General features: G+C 47.4%; 1 protein-coding gene and 1 long non-coding RNA gene across 9 annotated transcripts in view; one reads left to right on the top strand and one right to left on the bottom strand.

The window, feature by feature from the left end:
• KMT2D (lysine methyltransferase 2D) overlaps nucleotides 1–1246 on the bottom strand; it is a 111751-nt gene extending 110505 nt beyond the window's left edge. For 2 of the 8 annotated variants that reach the window (XM_077923992.1, XM_077923997.1), the window contains exon 1: nucleotides 1157–1246. The gene's annotated coding sequence lies outside the window, so the exon portion shown is untranslated. Of the gene's footprint in view, nucleotides 1–9; nucleotides 186–207; nucleotides 417–1156 lie in introns of those variants that run through there. The other 6 variants (XM_077923991.1, XM_077923996.1, XM_077923993.1 and 3 more) reach the window with 3 other exon arrangements.
• Nucleotides 1247–1366: 120 nt separating this feature from the next.
• LOC144326898 (uncharacterized) lies at nucleotides 1367–6282 on the top strand. Its single transcript, XR_013391783.1, has 2 exons — nucleotides 1367–1495; nucleotides 4645–6282. It is a non-coding gene; the product is annotated as an uncharacterized LOC144326898 (long non-coding RNA).
• Nucleotides 6283–15369: the final 9087 nt, after the last annotated feature.

Genomic DNA, 15369 nt, shown 5'->3' with positions numbered 1-15369 from the left:
CCTCCCTACCTTCTGTTCCAGGCCTCCTCTCTTTCTTTTCCTGTTTCGCTCTCTCCTCTTCCTTTCTTTTCTTCCCCCCCGCTAAACTTCTCCTCCCCTCCCCCGCTTGCACCCTAATCCTCAGCTTCAGAGGAGGAGGGGGCTCCGAAGCAGCATCGCTGGCTGGCCTCTAACCCCCCCGCTCGGCTTCCGCCCCCCCGCACCCACCCACAACGAAGGGCTTCAAGGAATGGAACAGAAAGTGTTCACCGAGGCAGCCATTTTCAGAGAGGAAAGTAGGTCCTGCTGGGCCAGCTCCGGGTTTGCTTAACCTCCCCCTCCCTCCTCCTCTTTCTGCGCGAGGGGAGGGTGGGATCCCGGAGTCAGGGACTTGTCCCCCTTCCTTCTCTCCGGTCGCCTCTTCTCCCCCTCGGAAAAGGCAGGGGGGATCCTGGGCGAGATCCGGTCTGAAGCCCCCCCCCTTCGCCTTTGCCTCGAGACGGCGGGGGGGACGGAAGAGGGGAGGAAGGGAAAGAGAGAAAAAAGGAGGGAGCGGGCACTTATTTTGTGTTAGGAACCCGATGGCGGAAGGGCACGCAGCAATGGCTTTTGGGGAAGTGAGAGATGCGCCCGTACGGAGCCTCAGCGCACGCTCGGCTGCGGATCACTTCGCCGGCTTTAACCCTCCCGTGCCCGGGCCGGGTGGCTGCGAAATAGCACGTGGGACGGGTTCAGAGGGCTCTTCCTTCCCCACCCTCCGCGAGGGTGCAAGGGATCGCGGGACAGGTGCAATCCGTGCAAGGGAAGAGGAAGCCGCGATTCCGCTCGTTGCACGGGGGGGGGGGGGTGACCGGGAAGCAAATAATAAAAATAAATACCTTAAAATATTTTTTTTAAAGAAGGCAGCACAGCACTTTTCTCAGCAGGGCACGCGAGCGGTGGAGGGTTCCTGTGGGTCTCTGAAGGGGGCGCTCGCTCCCGCGCCCGGGCACATGCCTCCAGGACTCGCGCTGTAACCTTTGCTCAAGTGAGGTCCCGCTGCGCCCCCCAGCGGCACCGAGCTCCCCGATCTCTCTTTTCCCCCACCGCCACCCCGCGCCCGGGTCCCCGAAACACGATTCCAGCGGACCTGTTGGGAATCTTGCAAAATGACCCACCAGAATCGGTTAATACACACCTTCTCAGCTTTGACCCCCGGTTGCCCCGCAAGGTCTTCCCTGGGCTGTGAAGCTGATTCGAAGTGTCAGGTTGACCTGGAACATCTCGCGTCCCGCGTTCCCTGTTCCGGGAGGAAAGCAATTTTTATTTTCTTCCCCGACCTCCCTAACCCGTGCAGCGCTTTGCATTCCTTCCTGCCCGTTTTTCTCCCTGCACGATCGCACAGATGCGACAAACTGGCGCAGCTGGTTATATAATCCCTTGGATTCGTATTTGGAAAGTGTTCTCTATCTAAATATATATGTACTGTATATAGTTTCCATTTCGGGTTTTTTCGTCGCTGCCGCTGTTGAAGCAGGTGAGTTTGTCCGTGTTTACTCTCCCGGTGTGAAGTAGCAGGCTAGCGCAGGCGGGATGCTTTCGATGTTAACTGGATCTCCCCTAACATAGGAGCCCATAAAATATTTGAGGGGGACAGGCCCCCCAAAGTTGATGGTAAGTGTGTGCTGTGTCGTGTGATCGATTATTATACGAGGTGGCGGTTACCTGGGGCCCCCCATATTTTATTCAAGTCCCCCAAAATGTACTGATCTTCCTTTCACTTGCTATCCTGAACCGTTTGAGCATTTTTCTGCGTTTTATGTCAATGTCACTAAGGCGCTCTTTAGGATATTTCATATCCCAAGATTCTCAACAACTAAAAAGGTACAGCCACAAATTCCCTATTCTCGCCATCTTTTTTGCGTTGTTAATAAGAGCCCTCCTACAGAAAGCCCCCACCTCTCAAAATACAGAAACGGCACTCTCTTTTGCAACCGCCTGATAAAGAGAATAGGCAGAATATTGATAATGGGTGTCAACAGTGGCTGGCTTGTGGTGCGTTTTCTGGGGACAGGCTGGCTGGGGATGCTATCTGTGTGCCATTCTGGCTCAGTGGATTCCCCAAAACTCCCAACTTTGTGTTGTTAGAGGACCTCAGCATCTGGGCAGATCCTGCCTCTGGTTTTGCTCCGGACTTCATCGTTTCCAAGTCAACCTTAGAGTTGTCCCAGATAGTTTGGGGCCCAACACATCGTTTAAAGATAACACGTTGGATTTGCCTCTCTGCAAAGGGCAGGATTCTGGTGATCTTGTGTGGCTGGTGGCATGGATAGTAAGCCATTGTCATCGCCTGCTAACTGCCTGATTTAAGGGGTTTGTGGACTCACAGCTCCCCCGCCCCCAGGACACATAGCTAGTTCATATGGTTCATCCCTGGAAACTTTTGCATCTGCTTGGTTCCCATAATGCAAGGATAAGGAACCTCAGGCCAAATGCAACCCTCCAGGCCTTATTTATCTGGCCTCTGGGACACTCCTCAGGCCACATGCCCTCTCCCCAGACCACATCCCTCACTGGCCCAAGTGTTTTGGCCTGGTTCGACTACATCTTTGTTTCCTTAAATGGAAGAAACAGTGTAAAACAACTAGCCCATCTTAAAATTCACATTTGTGGTTGCACCTTCCCACCAGTGGGATATGGTCCTCAGAAAGGTGCCCAGGAAGGAACATGGTCCTCAGGCCGAACGAAGTTCAGCTCCCCTGCCATAATGCTTTGGGAGAATTCGATAGCAGCATGTTATTGATCCCGAGACATCACCTTGCCAACAAAGGTCCGCATAGTAAAAGCTATGGTTTTCCCCAGTAGTGATGTATGGAAGTGAGAGCTGGACCATAAAGAAGGCTGATCACCGAAGAATTGATGCTTTTGCATGAGCCCAGCTTCGGCTGGGGAGGGCAGGATATAAATAAAAATTTATTATTATTATTATTATTATTATTATTATTATTATTGAATTGTGGTGCTGGAGGAGACTCTTGAGAGTCCCATGGACTGCAAGAAGATCAAACCTATCCATTCTTAAGGAAATCAGCCCTGAGTGCTCACTGGAAGGACGGATCGTGAAGCTGAGGCTCCAATACTTTGGCCACCTCATGAGAAGAGAAGACTCCCTGGAAAAGACCCTGATGCTGGGAAAGATTGAGGGCACAAGGAGAAGGGGGCGACAGAGGACGAGATGGTTGGACAGTGTTCTCGAAGCTACCAGCATGAGTTTGACCAAACTGCGGGAGGCAGTGGAAGACAGGAGTGCCTGGCGTGCTCTGGTCCATGGGGTCATGAAGAGTCAGACACGACTAAACAACTAAACAACAACAATTGATCCCCTGAGAGGAGGGTGGAATACTTGTTGGACTAGGCCTATAGACACTGCTGCCTGCACAGAAAGACAGATTAAAGGAGACAGACAGATTTAGCTGAGGGAAGATCTAAAGTAGACGTGTGCAACTAAAACTTCCATCAGCCCCAGCAAGCGTAGTAAATGACCAAGAGTGATGGGAGTTGTAGCACAGCAACTTCTGGAGAGGCAAAGGTTCCCCACACCTGAACTAAAGGGAAAGATGCTGAAAGTAACATTTATTTTTATTTCAGTAGTTTGTGTTTTAATGGTTGGATTGCAGTTGTTGTTGTCTTTGTTATTATATTTGTAAGCTGCTTTGGGTTTTCTTCTTAGCCAACAATCTGCTTTGGGCAACTCCTTTGTGGAGGGGAAAGACAGAATATACCTTTTTAAAAAAACCATTAACCATTTCTCTCCTTTTTTTTGACAAAGTTACAAACTTGGATCAGGGGAATGCTGTGGGTGCAGTGTATCTTGAGTTTAGTAAAGCTGTTGACAAAGTCCCCCATTATATTGTTGCAGAGAAGTTGGGAAATGTGGACTGAATGAGGTAAAATGGTACCTCGGGTTAAGTACTTCATTCGTTCCGGAAACTGTTCTTAACCTGAAGCACCACTTTAGCTAATGGGGCCTCCTCCTGCTGCTGCCGCGCTGCCTCTGTGCGATTTGTGTTCTCATCCTGAAGCAAAGTTCTTAACCTGAGGGAATATTTCTGGGTTAGCGGAGTCTGTAACCTGAAGTGTATGTAACCCAAGGTACCACTGTACTTCTAAGGTGGATTTGTAGCTGGTTGACTGACCGAACCCAAAGAGTACTCATTAATGGTTCCTCGTCATCCTGAGGAAAAAGTGACAAGTGGCGTGCCACAGGGTTCTGTCTAGGGCCCGTTGGTTGTTCAACGTCTTTATAAACAACTTGAACAAAGGAATTGAGGGAGCGCTCATCAAATTTATAGATGACACAAAACTGGGACGGGTAGCTAATACCGCAGAAGACAGAATTGGGATTCAAGATGACCTTAACAGATCCGAGAACTGGGCCCAAACAAAATGAATTTCAACAGGGACAAATCTAAGGTTCTGCACTTAGGCAGGAAGAACCAGCCACACAAATATAAGATGAGGAACACGTGAAAAGGATCTAGGGGTCTTAGTAGACCACAAGTTTAACATGAGTCAATAGTGTGACGCAGCAGCAAAAAAAGCTAATGCTATTCTAGGCTTCATCAACAGTAGTATAGTGTCCAGATCAAGGAAAGTAATAGTTCTGCTCTATTCTGTCTTGGTCAGATCACACCTGGAGTACTGTGTCCAATTCTGAGCGCCGCAATTTTAGAAGGATGTTGACAAGCTGGAACGTGTGCAGAGGAGGGCGACCAAGATGATCAAGGGTCTTGGAAGCCAAGCCTTTTGAGGAACGGGTGAGGGAGTTGGGTATGTTTAGCCTGCAGAAGAGGAGACTTAGAGGGAACATGATAGCCATCTTCAAATATCGAAAAGGTTGTTACATTGAGGATGGAGCAAGCTTCTTTCTCCCTGCTCTGCATATGCATCCGAGTATTATATTAGTGTCCTGCCAACCTAGCAGTTCGAAAGCATGTAAAAGTAGATAAATAGGTACCGCTTCAGCGGGAAGGTAAACTGTGTTTCCGTGCGCTGCTCTGGTTCGCCAGAAGCGGCTTAGTCATGCTGGCCACATGACCCGGAAGCTGTACGCCGGCTCCCTCGGCCAGTAAAGCGAGATGAGCGCCGCAACCCCAGAGTCGGTCACAACTGGACCTAATGGTCAGGGGTCCCTTTACCTTTTTATTATATTAGTGGCTAAAATTTAGTCAGTTACGAAGCGGAACAAGTGGTTGGTGACTTTTCACACTTGGAAGGAAATGAAATTGATTGGGACTGAAAGAGCACATGGTCCTTGCAATAGCCAGGGTTTCAGATGGACATGTCCTCATTACCTGGTGTTTTGTGGTCTGAGGGCACTTGCCGCAGCAACCTTGCTGAAGCTAAACTGCTCTGGGCCTGCTAAGTGCTTGGAGGGAGACTGCCAGAGAAACCTTGTACGGTGGAACCTTGGTTCTCGAACATAATACGTTCAGGGAGTCCATTCGACTCCCGAAACCGTTCAAAAACCAAAGCGCAGCTTCCAATTGGGTGCAGAGCTTCCTGCACTCAAGTGGAAGCTGTGTCGGACATTCGGCTTCCGGAAAACGTTCGCAAACTGGAAAAAGTACTTCCGGGTTTGTGGCGTTCGGCAGCCGATTTGTTCTGCGACTAAGCCGTTCGAGAACCAAGGTTCCACTGTACTGCTGCCGTTGAGACTGACCCAGAAACTCCAGTGGGTGCAGAATGCTGCAGCGAGACTCCTTACGGGGTCCTCGCTGCAAGATCACATTCACCCGGTGCTATACCAGCTGCACTGGCTCCCGGTGGAGTACAGGATCAGGTTTAAGGTGCTGGTTTTAACATTTAAAGCCCTATACGGCCTAGGACCCTCGTACCTACGGGACCGCCTCTCCTGGTATGTCCCACAGAGGACCTTACGGTCTTCAAACAAAAACACCTTGGAGGTCCCGGGCCACAGAGAGGTTAGGCTGGCCTCAACCAGAGACAGGGCTTTTTTGGCTGTGGCTCCGATCTGGTGGAACGCTCTGCCACAAGAGACTAGGGCCCTGCGGGACTTGACATCTTTCCGTAGGGCCTGCAAGACAGAGCTGTTCCACCAAGCCTTTGGCCAAGACACAGCCTGACCCCCTCCTTTGGCAATCTTCACAGAACTCTAGCCCAATGGTTGCCATCAATTTGATTTGAATTAATTTTATAATGAAATGATTTTAGAATGTTGTATTATTTTATTGTTGTTAGCCGCCCTGAGCCCGGCTTCGGCTGGGGAGGGCAGGATATAAATAAAAAGTTGTTGTTGTTGTTGTTGTTGTTGTTCCACGATAGAAGGAAGGGAGGACACACCATAAATGTCCTAAATAAATCGTACGTCAGTGAAGAAACATTCCAGATAGACCGTCCTCACGGAACTTCACTCACTTGCAGGCCAGAGGTGGAGAATATACCCCTGTACATTTAAAGGACGCGGGTGGCGCTGTGGGTAAAAGCCTCAGTGCCTTGGGCTTGCCAATCGAAAGGTCGGCGGTTCGAATCCCCACGGCGGGGTGTGCTCCCGCTGCTCAGTCCCAGCGCCTGCCAACCTAGCAGTTCGAAAGCACCCCCGGGTGCAAGTAGATAAATAGGGACCGCTTACTGGCGGGAAGGTAAACGGCGTTTCCGTGTGCTGCGCTGGCTCGCCAGATGCAGCTTTGTCACGCTGGCCACGTGACCCGGAAGTGTCTCCGGACAGCGCTGGCCCCCGGCCTCTTGAGTGAGATGGGCGCACAACCCCAGAGTCTGTCAAGACTGGCCCGTACGGCAGGGGTGCCTTTACCTTTTTACATTTAAAGAAGAAGTGCTCTGGCAGTACATATATAAGGCCCATAAAGCCATATAACATACAGGTGAAAAACTACACTAAGAGTTCAAGGCAGTTTCATTTTATCCCTGTGCCAATCCAAGTCTCAGATAAAATGTAGGGCTTGATTGAAACGCGACGGCAGGGAGGGGCAAGTACATGGAAGCACAAGCATGGCCATTCAAGACTTTACAGCAGCTGAATTTGATGATGAATTGTGTACAGAGGACATGGTTGTAATCCCTTTGGTGGAGGAGCTCCCAGTGGCTTCGTCCAGAAACCTGGCAGGGACTTGATCTGATGTGGGTTTGTCAGCCCATGGGCATGAGCAGCCAGGGCAAGCAGGTGTTGTCTGCCGCTTGGGTGAAGTGCAGGTAGGTCAGGAAGGCAAAAGGGTACCCACCGTGTTTGGATTTGTATGTGCAGAGATGAGCTCTGTAGAGCTAGTCCCCCCTGAGCAAGCCAGCAGACGGACAGCGGGATTAACAAATGGGATGAGTTTTCTCTTTTGGTCCTGTGCTCTCAGAGGGAAGGGATTAGCGAAGGCTGCATCTGCCATTCCTGCAGAGCTGCAGCCGAAAAGTTGTGACGTGGATGCTTCCACATACAAATAGTACTAAGTGTCCCTGGCTCGCGCTTGAACAGTATTGGTTGGGGTACAGCTGCTAGAACCAGCTGCGGACTTTATTCGGGGGGGGGGAGGGGAATCTCCCCCATATTAATAGGAAGCTTTTAATTTTGAATATTTTTAGCAATTTTTATTTTTATGGATTTAGGACAAATCTTGTACTTGGCTGTCATGATAAAAAAAAAAAATCAGTTTGGACATGGTCAAAAGAAACACCAAATAACCCCCACAGAGAGGGATATTTAAATTTTCAATTATTTAAATTTTAGAACTAGGAAAGGACATAAGCATACACATTCAGAATGTCACATAATGACTACCATTCTACCTCTCCCCTCCGAAATAGATATTTTAAAGGAAATATTCTATTCTATTTTTCCTGCTTTTCTTTTTCTGTCTTTTTTTCTATGTTCTTACCGTATTTAGATCAATGTTTTCATTTTGGACAAAAAAAGTGATATTAAGCTTTGTTTTTCTCTTTATAAATCCTAATAAAATTATTTTTAAGAAGAAAAAATAATAATAACCACCAACACTGGATATCCTATCCATTATAGCAGGCACAGGCAAACTCGGCCCTCCAGATGTTTTGGGACTACAACTCCCATCATCCCTAGCTAACAGGAGCAGTGGTCAAGGATGATGGGAATTGTAGTCTCAAAACATCTGGAAGGTTGTGTTTGCCTATGCCTGCATTATAGGGACCACATGCAAAGGAGATAAGAGCACTAAAAGCACTAGAGGCATGTCTGAGCTGAACCGTGTTCCTATCTAAAACGGTGCCTGATGTGGGTCAGATTTGGGGCCCAAATATCTCTGTGGTTCAGGTGCCCAGGCTTGTCCCGAGACCCTAGCACATGGGTAGGCAACCTAAGGCCCGTGGGCCGGATGCAGCCCAATTGCCTTCTCAATCCGGCCCACGGATGGTCCAGGAATCAGCATGTTTTTACATGAGTAGAATGTGTCCTATTATTTAAAACGCATCTCTGGGTTATTTGTGGGGCATAGGAATTCGTTCATTTATTTTTTTCAAAATATAGTCTGGCCCACCACATGGTCTGAGGGACGGTGGACCCGCCCACGGCTGAAAATGAGGTGCCCAAACATTTCTGAGCACAATTTAAAGTGTTGGTGCTGACCTTTAAAGCCCTAAATGGCCTTGGTCCTGTATACCTGAAGGACTGTCTCCACCCCCATCGTTCAGCCCGGACACTGAGGTCCAACGCCTAGGGCCTTCTGGCGGTTCCATCACTGCAAGAAGTGAGGTTACAGGGAACCAGGCAGAGGACCCCTGCCCTAGCAGATGGAGACAAAGGGTTTATAGGAAGTGGGAAGGGAAAGTAAACAGTTCAAGGCTCTTGCTATCGGGAAAGAGGCAGGACGGATCTTGACCAATCACTTAAAGAGTCAAAGGGCATCAAAGCATCTCATAAAATTAGAGGACAACTAGACTCATCCAATAAATGAGCAACTGTAACTATTAATAAATAATGTCCCAACCCTTAATCAATTACCGGTCACTGGGCCCAGAGAATTGCTTGGCTAATTGGGTCAATGATGTGAAGTAAGTCAGTGGTTTCTCAAGACCTCTTTTTCCCACGGACTTCTTGAAAATTGCTGAGGGTCTTTGTGGACCACTCAATTATTTCTCTGCCTCTGGTAGCGATTGTAACGTGCTATGCTAGCTGCTGCACAATCTTTAATTGCCTTTTGATGGCTTCTTTCATTTCTTATATATTTTATAAGTGCCAGGCAATATATAAGAAACAGACAATCAAAAGGCAATCAAAAATCAATGAGAGTATTTAATACAATGGATGTGCCATCTGCCGTGTTCAGTCACAAATCCAAAGACCACCTGAACGAAGCTTGAGGCCACAGTTTGGGAACCCCTGAGGTAGGTTATGATGTCTGATAATGGCTGCTGTTTGGGTAGCAGCTTCTGCCTCGTCTTCTTGGCTGGTTGGAGCTCACTTTACTTTCTGCTGCCTACACTTAACTGGTTTGTTCCCTTCTCTCTTTTTCCTTCTTTGCCAGACCACTTCCTCTCCAGTTTTTCACTGCTTCGTCTCTTCTCCTCTTCCAAGCACTGCACCAACTTTCTCTCCCTAATTGACTCTCACTCTTCTTTAACCCCAATTAACACCCGCCCCAACTGCAGAGATCGCAACCCTAGATGCTAGGATAAGGTCTTACCATGACATTACCATGTTCTTCCTTCATTTTGCCAGTGATGAAAGACATACTGCATGACCATGTCTCCTCAGAATCCGATGGGGCTTACTCCTAGGTAAGTGTGTACAGTGGTACCTCGGTTTAAGAACAGTCCGGTTTAAGAACGATCCAGTTTAAGAACGATTCGGTTTGCAAACTCCGCAAAACCAGAAATAATGTCCTGGTTTGAGAACTTTACCTTGGTCTAAGAACGGAAGCCGAATGGTGGAAGGGCACTGGTGGTGGGAGGCCTCATTAGGGAAAGCGCGCCTCAGTTTAAGAATGGTTTTGGTTTAAGAACGGACTTTCAGAACGAATTAAGTTCATAAACCAAGGTACCACTGTACAAGAGTGCAGTTTTAAGGTAGATGTGTAGGGTAAGTCTATACAGGGTGAATTGTATTATTATTATTATTATTATTATTATTATTATTATTATTATTACCACCACCACCACCACCGTATTTTTCTGTGTATAAGATGACCTAATGTATAAGGCGATCCCTATTTTTTTGAACCCAAAATTAAGAAATCAGTATTTCTTGAGTTGTTGAGCTTTTGGGGGACCCCAAAATTTTGCTTGATTTTTTTTAGCAAAAAACATAATCCTATACACAGGAAAATACGGTGTTATTATTATTAATATTTATATGCTTCTTTCTCCCCCACCCCATGGCAGTTGCTCAAAGTGGCTTACAAATATAAAACCAAGAACAAAAGCGACACGGGTCCATCTATTAAAACACAAATTAGCAAACTAAACACAGCAGCAAAATACAACAGGCAAACCCCAGCAAACTATGTATCTGCAAAAGCGTAAGATTTATTTAGAGAACAAAACCCCACAGTATATGCAAACAGTGGCTCTCCCACAAACCTCCCCCTCCCCCTGCCCACCACTTTCACTTTTTAGTGGGTTTATATGTGCCAGAGTTCTAGGTCCAATTCCATGGTCTGACCTGCCTATCTTGCATTGCCTTGGGCACAATTCTTAGCCACCCGATACGATGGTTCTCTGTTTGCCCTTGGAACAAGGATGATAAAAGGATGTGATAAAAGGATGACGTCCTTCTAGCTTTGCGGTCTGATTAAAATGCATGTGTATTGGGGGGAAAGTCACACAGAGATCCATGGGATTCACTAGTCAGGCAAGCTTTGTTGTTGTTGCTTAGTCGTGTCCGACTCTTTGTGACCCCATGGACCAGAGCACGCCAGGCACTCCTGTCTTCCACTGCCTCCCGCAGTTTGGTCAGACTTATGCTGGTAGCTTCGAGAACACTGTCCAACCATCTCATCCTCTGTCGTCCCCTTCTCCTTGTGCCCTCCATCTTTCCCAACATCAGGGTCTTTTCCAGGGAGTCTTCTCTTCTCATGAGGTGGTCAAAGTATTGGAGCCTCAGCTTCACAATCTGTCCTTCCAGTGAGCACTCAGGGCTGATTTTCTTCAGAATGGAGAGGTTGGATCTTCTTGCAGTCCATGGGACTCTCAAGAGTCTCCTCCAGCTCCATAATTCAAAAGCATCAATTCTTTGGCGATCAGCCTTCTTCATGGTCCAGCTCTCACTTCCATACATCACTACTGGGGAAAAGCTGGAGGTACCGTATATTAAAACATTCAAGGCTGAATTCCTAAGCTCGGCCCTCGCAGGAAAGATATGCAAGACCATTAAACTACAGAATTCAGCCACAAGAGGGCATCCCTTTATTTTCAGACTGCTTTGACTGGACTTGCCTATTTTTCCGTAATTTAAAAGTAAGTTGTGCTTCCCTGGGTGAGATTCACGTGTTCTTAATTGCCCACCCAACATGAGGCAGGCAGAGAGCATGCATGACCTGTTATAAGATTCTGCCTGGAAATTGCCAGATTTCTTAACTTTTGTCAATACACCATTTGGGGGCACGAAGCATTTCACAAATTATCTCAGGAATTCTCACATAGGTAAGGCTCTGAGGCTGAAAGAAAGGTTCACTCAAAGTCATCAAGGGAGTGCATGGCTAAGATTACATGAACCAGAGATCTGACAGCTCACATGCTAAGCTCACTGCAACTCCCCTCAGAAAAGTATCACTTTTCAGAAAGGGGACACAATATGAATTTGCAAACGGTCTGCTGGGTTTTTTAGACGTCACTGCCATTTTATCTTTCAAGTTCACAAAAGATAATCATGTATATGTGGAAAAGAACATTCCACACAAGTGGGGTTTTGTTGTGTTTTTCAGAGAAGGGGGGAACTTTAGTAATAAATATGTGCTCTGGGGTTTTTTAGGTTGGCATACTTGGAATTAAACACATGCACAGGGTCCTAATTCTTTGTTCAGGTCCACCACTGGAGTTTTTGCAGTGGGAATCTGAGCAATTGTCTTTTGCAGAGCAGGATTCAAAGTCCCGATTCTGACGAGGGCCCATTGCATCTTGTGAGGCGGCTCAGCCTCTGTGAAATGGGTTCAATGGGGATCTGCCAGGATGTGATGAGCAATTCAAAATATTTTTTGTGAAGGTATCAAAAGTTTCCCTATAAGGTTGGGAATACAAGCCAGTAGTTTAAAAAAACTAAGTTGTCTATGGACATGTTTTGTATTGGACAAATATTAGTACCCAATGTTTTCCTAAGGAGCATTATATACTACTGTGGGTCTCTGATCCAAATTTTGGCCTAATCACTACAGCAATATCTCCACGAACATCCGCCTCATCTAGCGTCCATTCCGGCAAATGTCTGCGGCAAACCCTGAAGTACTGGAACAGGTTACTTCTGGGTTTGTTGCTTCACGCATAAGCGCAAACCGCTCCGCGTGCGTGTGCAGACGCGGCGCTTTGCCCTGCGTCCTTTTCGGCTAGCGGCCAGGGCTCTGTACCTGAAACATTACAACCAATTCAGGACTTCCTTCAAATTGGCTTCCCAAGAATTGCTGGGAGCAGCTGAAGTTGTGCGTCAGCAGAACAGCAGGGCATAATCGCAAAAAGCAAATGTTGGTGTTAGATTGAATCCCACAAGGTGCAAAGGAGTCGGCTTTTGCTTTGGCCTGTACCCATGTGCATATTCTCAAAAAGATCTGGGGACAATTCAGAACTCATTATTCTCCCCCTCTTTGTACTTTCTAAGAGACGGTCCTTTTCACAAGGCATTCTTGCTGCTGAGATATCAAACTATACTGGTAGAACAGCATCTGTTTACCTCTGGCGCCTGTAGGGTAAAAATGCTGTCACTAGTTATTTTATTGTTCTTTATATTCCAAAGCCTAATAGAAGTATTTGCAATGCTGCGTACTGCCTAGCCAACACGAATTTGTTACAGTCAGGCTTGCGGTAGTTCAAAGGTTGCAGCAAACATTTGCTGAGTTTATTTTAGAGTGAGATGTTAAGATGTTACTATACCTGATTTTTTTATTGATTATAGTCCAGCTCTTATAAAACCAGGAGAAAAAATGTGTATCGTTTTGTGGATGCTAGCGGTTTAAACACACACACACACACACACACACACACACACACACACACACACACAGAGAGAGAGAGAGAGAGAGAGAGAGAGAGAGAGAGAGAGAGACTGAGACTGCTGATAACATGGTTTTTGTCTTCTTTTATTTTTAGTATAATTGTTGTAATGACATACTGGTTTAAACAATAAATACTGGCGAGAAACATACTAAGTAGAGCATTCCAATGTGTGGGTCATGAGATGCATAGCATTAATGGCCGGATCTTTAACCAGCAGAAGACCATCTTTTTCTTCATCTTTTTACAATCTACAGTGACTGGAGACTTAAATTCAGAGGGCCTTTTCAGGGCAGCTTTTCATCCAATAGCAGAAAGGCCTACGATTCTGTTGCCCCCCCCTTTTTTAAATAAAAAAAAACAAGAGGCCATGGGAAACCGAAATTCGGAGCTGGGGAAACACACACACATGCAAAACACTAAATGGATCCCCTACTTTACATTTCCGAAAAGTAGTTTTACACCATGGGTGGAACTCAACACCCCAAAATGGCGAATGTCTCATCAGCACAAACATTAACCTTGCCAGATGGAATTATCCGGGGGCCCCAATTTTTTGTGGGGAGGCCCTCTCCTGAACCGCCCCCCCCAGTCAACATTGGAAGATGCCAGGGGAGGGGAAAGTCCTGTTGCACAAGCTCACGCCCTCGTGCAGGGCTTGTGCTGATGTTGCTCCTTCGGTGAACCCCATCCTATATTTTAAAGTGTGCATCATATAAGAGAGATTGCTTGTGCGTATGCTCAAGGAGGGGAGGGAAAACAACGCATGCATTCCCTAGCTGAAGCTTTTACAAATGGTCTGGGGAGAGGCAGGATTAGCTGCCCTGCAATTTCTCTGACAAATAACAATTTGTGCTTTTTTTTTTTACTGATGGTTTCCAGCACCCGTCCGAACGCTTATATACAAGACCAGGCAAGTTTACCTTCTCTCTCCCTCCCTCCCACCCGCATCCTGATTTTATTTTCACTTATTTACAAAGCACTTTTACATAGAGGAACGGCAGATCAAACTGGGGGCCAGGCAGGCGATGAAGTTAAGCAGTGGGCAGCGTGGAGATCATCATTGGAACATGAGTTTTCCTTGTTAGGTGGACGGGTCCTTTATTGGACACTTGCTATGAAGGGCCGGTACCCATCACCACAACAGCCGCATCCCTCGAATACACAATAGAAACATCCTGCCTCCTAGCATGGGTGGTGGATGTTCAAGGGGATCATAGCAGACAGCAGAGCTTTGTGGAGGTACTAAGCCTCTGTCTCCCCAACCAAACACCCATGTTTTGGCGTAAGACAAAGTCACAACAAGTTCTGTCTCTGGATTACAAAACACCTCCCCTTTCCCAAGCCAGCCCCTTGCAAAATAATTTTAAGTTTCCCCAGGAGACACACTATTTCCTTTCTTACACCCAGCCCTTCCCTCCCGATTCATCCAGAATCTCTGTCCCGGCTTTGATGGGGACGCAAGTGAGCCCTACTCTCCGAATTCCGTTTCTTGAGAGCCATGGGATTAGACTTTCTTTGTATGGCAGGCAGGCCATGGTGCAGAGGAAAACTGTCCCACAATTTGGTGTCTCTAGGAGAGGGAGCTGGGCTACGGGCACTTAAGAGGTGATGGGCAAGTTTCCCTTGCTGCCAACACTTTCCTTTTCTCCCTCTGAGTGAATTCAAGGATGCAACTAATACGGGAGGAAGCCAAGGGTTGCACCTCATAAACACCCCTAATAAGCCAGGGCTGACCTTCCAGTACCCCCTACCCCTTTTGCATCCAGGATAGTTGGATAATCTCCAGAGGAGTCACTTAGTTACTAAAGCACCTTCTTTCTGCGCGTTCCCTTCCCTCAGGGTTCAATTCCTTGGTGCAACAGTGGTTGGGAAGACACTCAAAGCCACTGGCAGCGATATGGCTTGGGGGCGTCTCTCTCCAGTCCCAAAGGCAGGAAATAGCCATCGCTATGGCTCCATAGATTGCAGCTGGGTACACAGTCGAGAGAGCGCCAGCTTTTGCCCCTGGAGGACCTGGAAGGCAGAGGGGAAGATAGGACCCAGGGGGAATCCTGCCGTTCCTCCTGGCTTTGCGGGGTTGGCAAGGATGCCAGCTTAAAGGCACTACCAGCTGGAGAAATTCCACTCTGCTTCCTGTGAAGCTCTCTGCTGGTGGCTTTAAGGGGCCCAGGAAGGAAGGAAGGCAGGGCCCCACAAGAGTTTCAAGGGGAATTA

The sequence above is a fragment of the Podarcis muralis genome, chromosome 2 (assembly GCF_964188315.1).
Source record: "Podarcis muralis chromosome 2, rPodMur119.hap1.1, whole genome shotgun sequence".
Lineage (NCBI taxonomy): Eukaryota > Metazoa > Chordata > Lepidosauria > Squamata > Lacertidae > Podarcis > Podarcis muralis.
The sequence above is the reverse complement of the archived record's forward strand: the minus strand, read 5'-3'. Positions and strand labels throughout refer to the sequence as shown.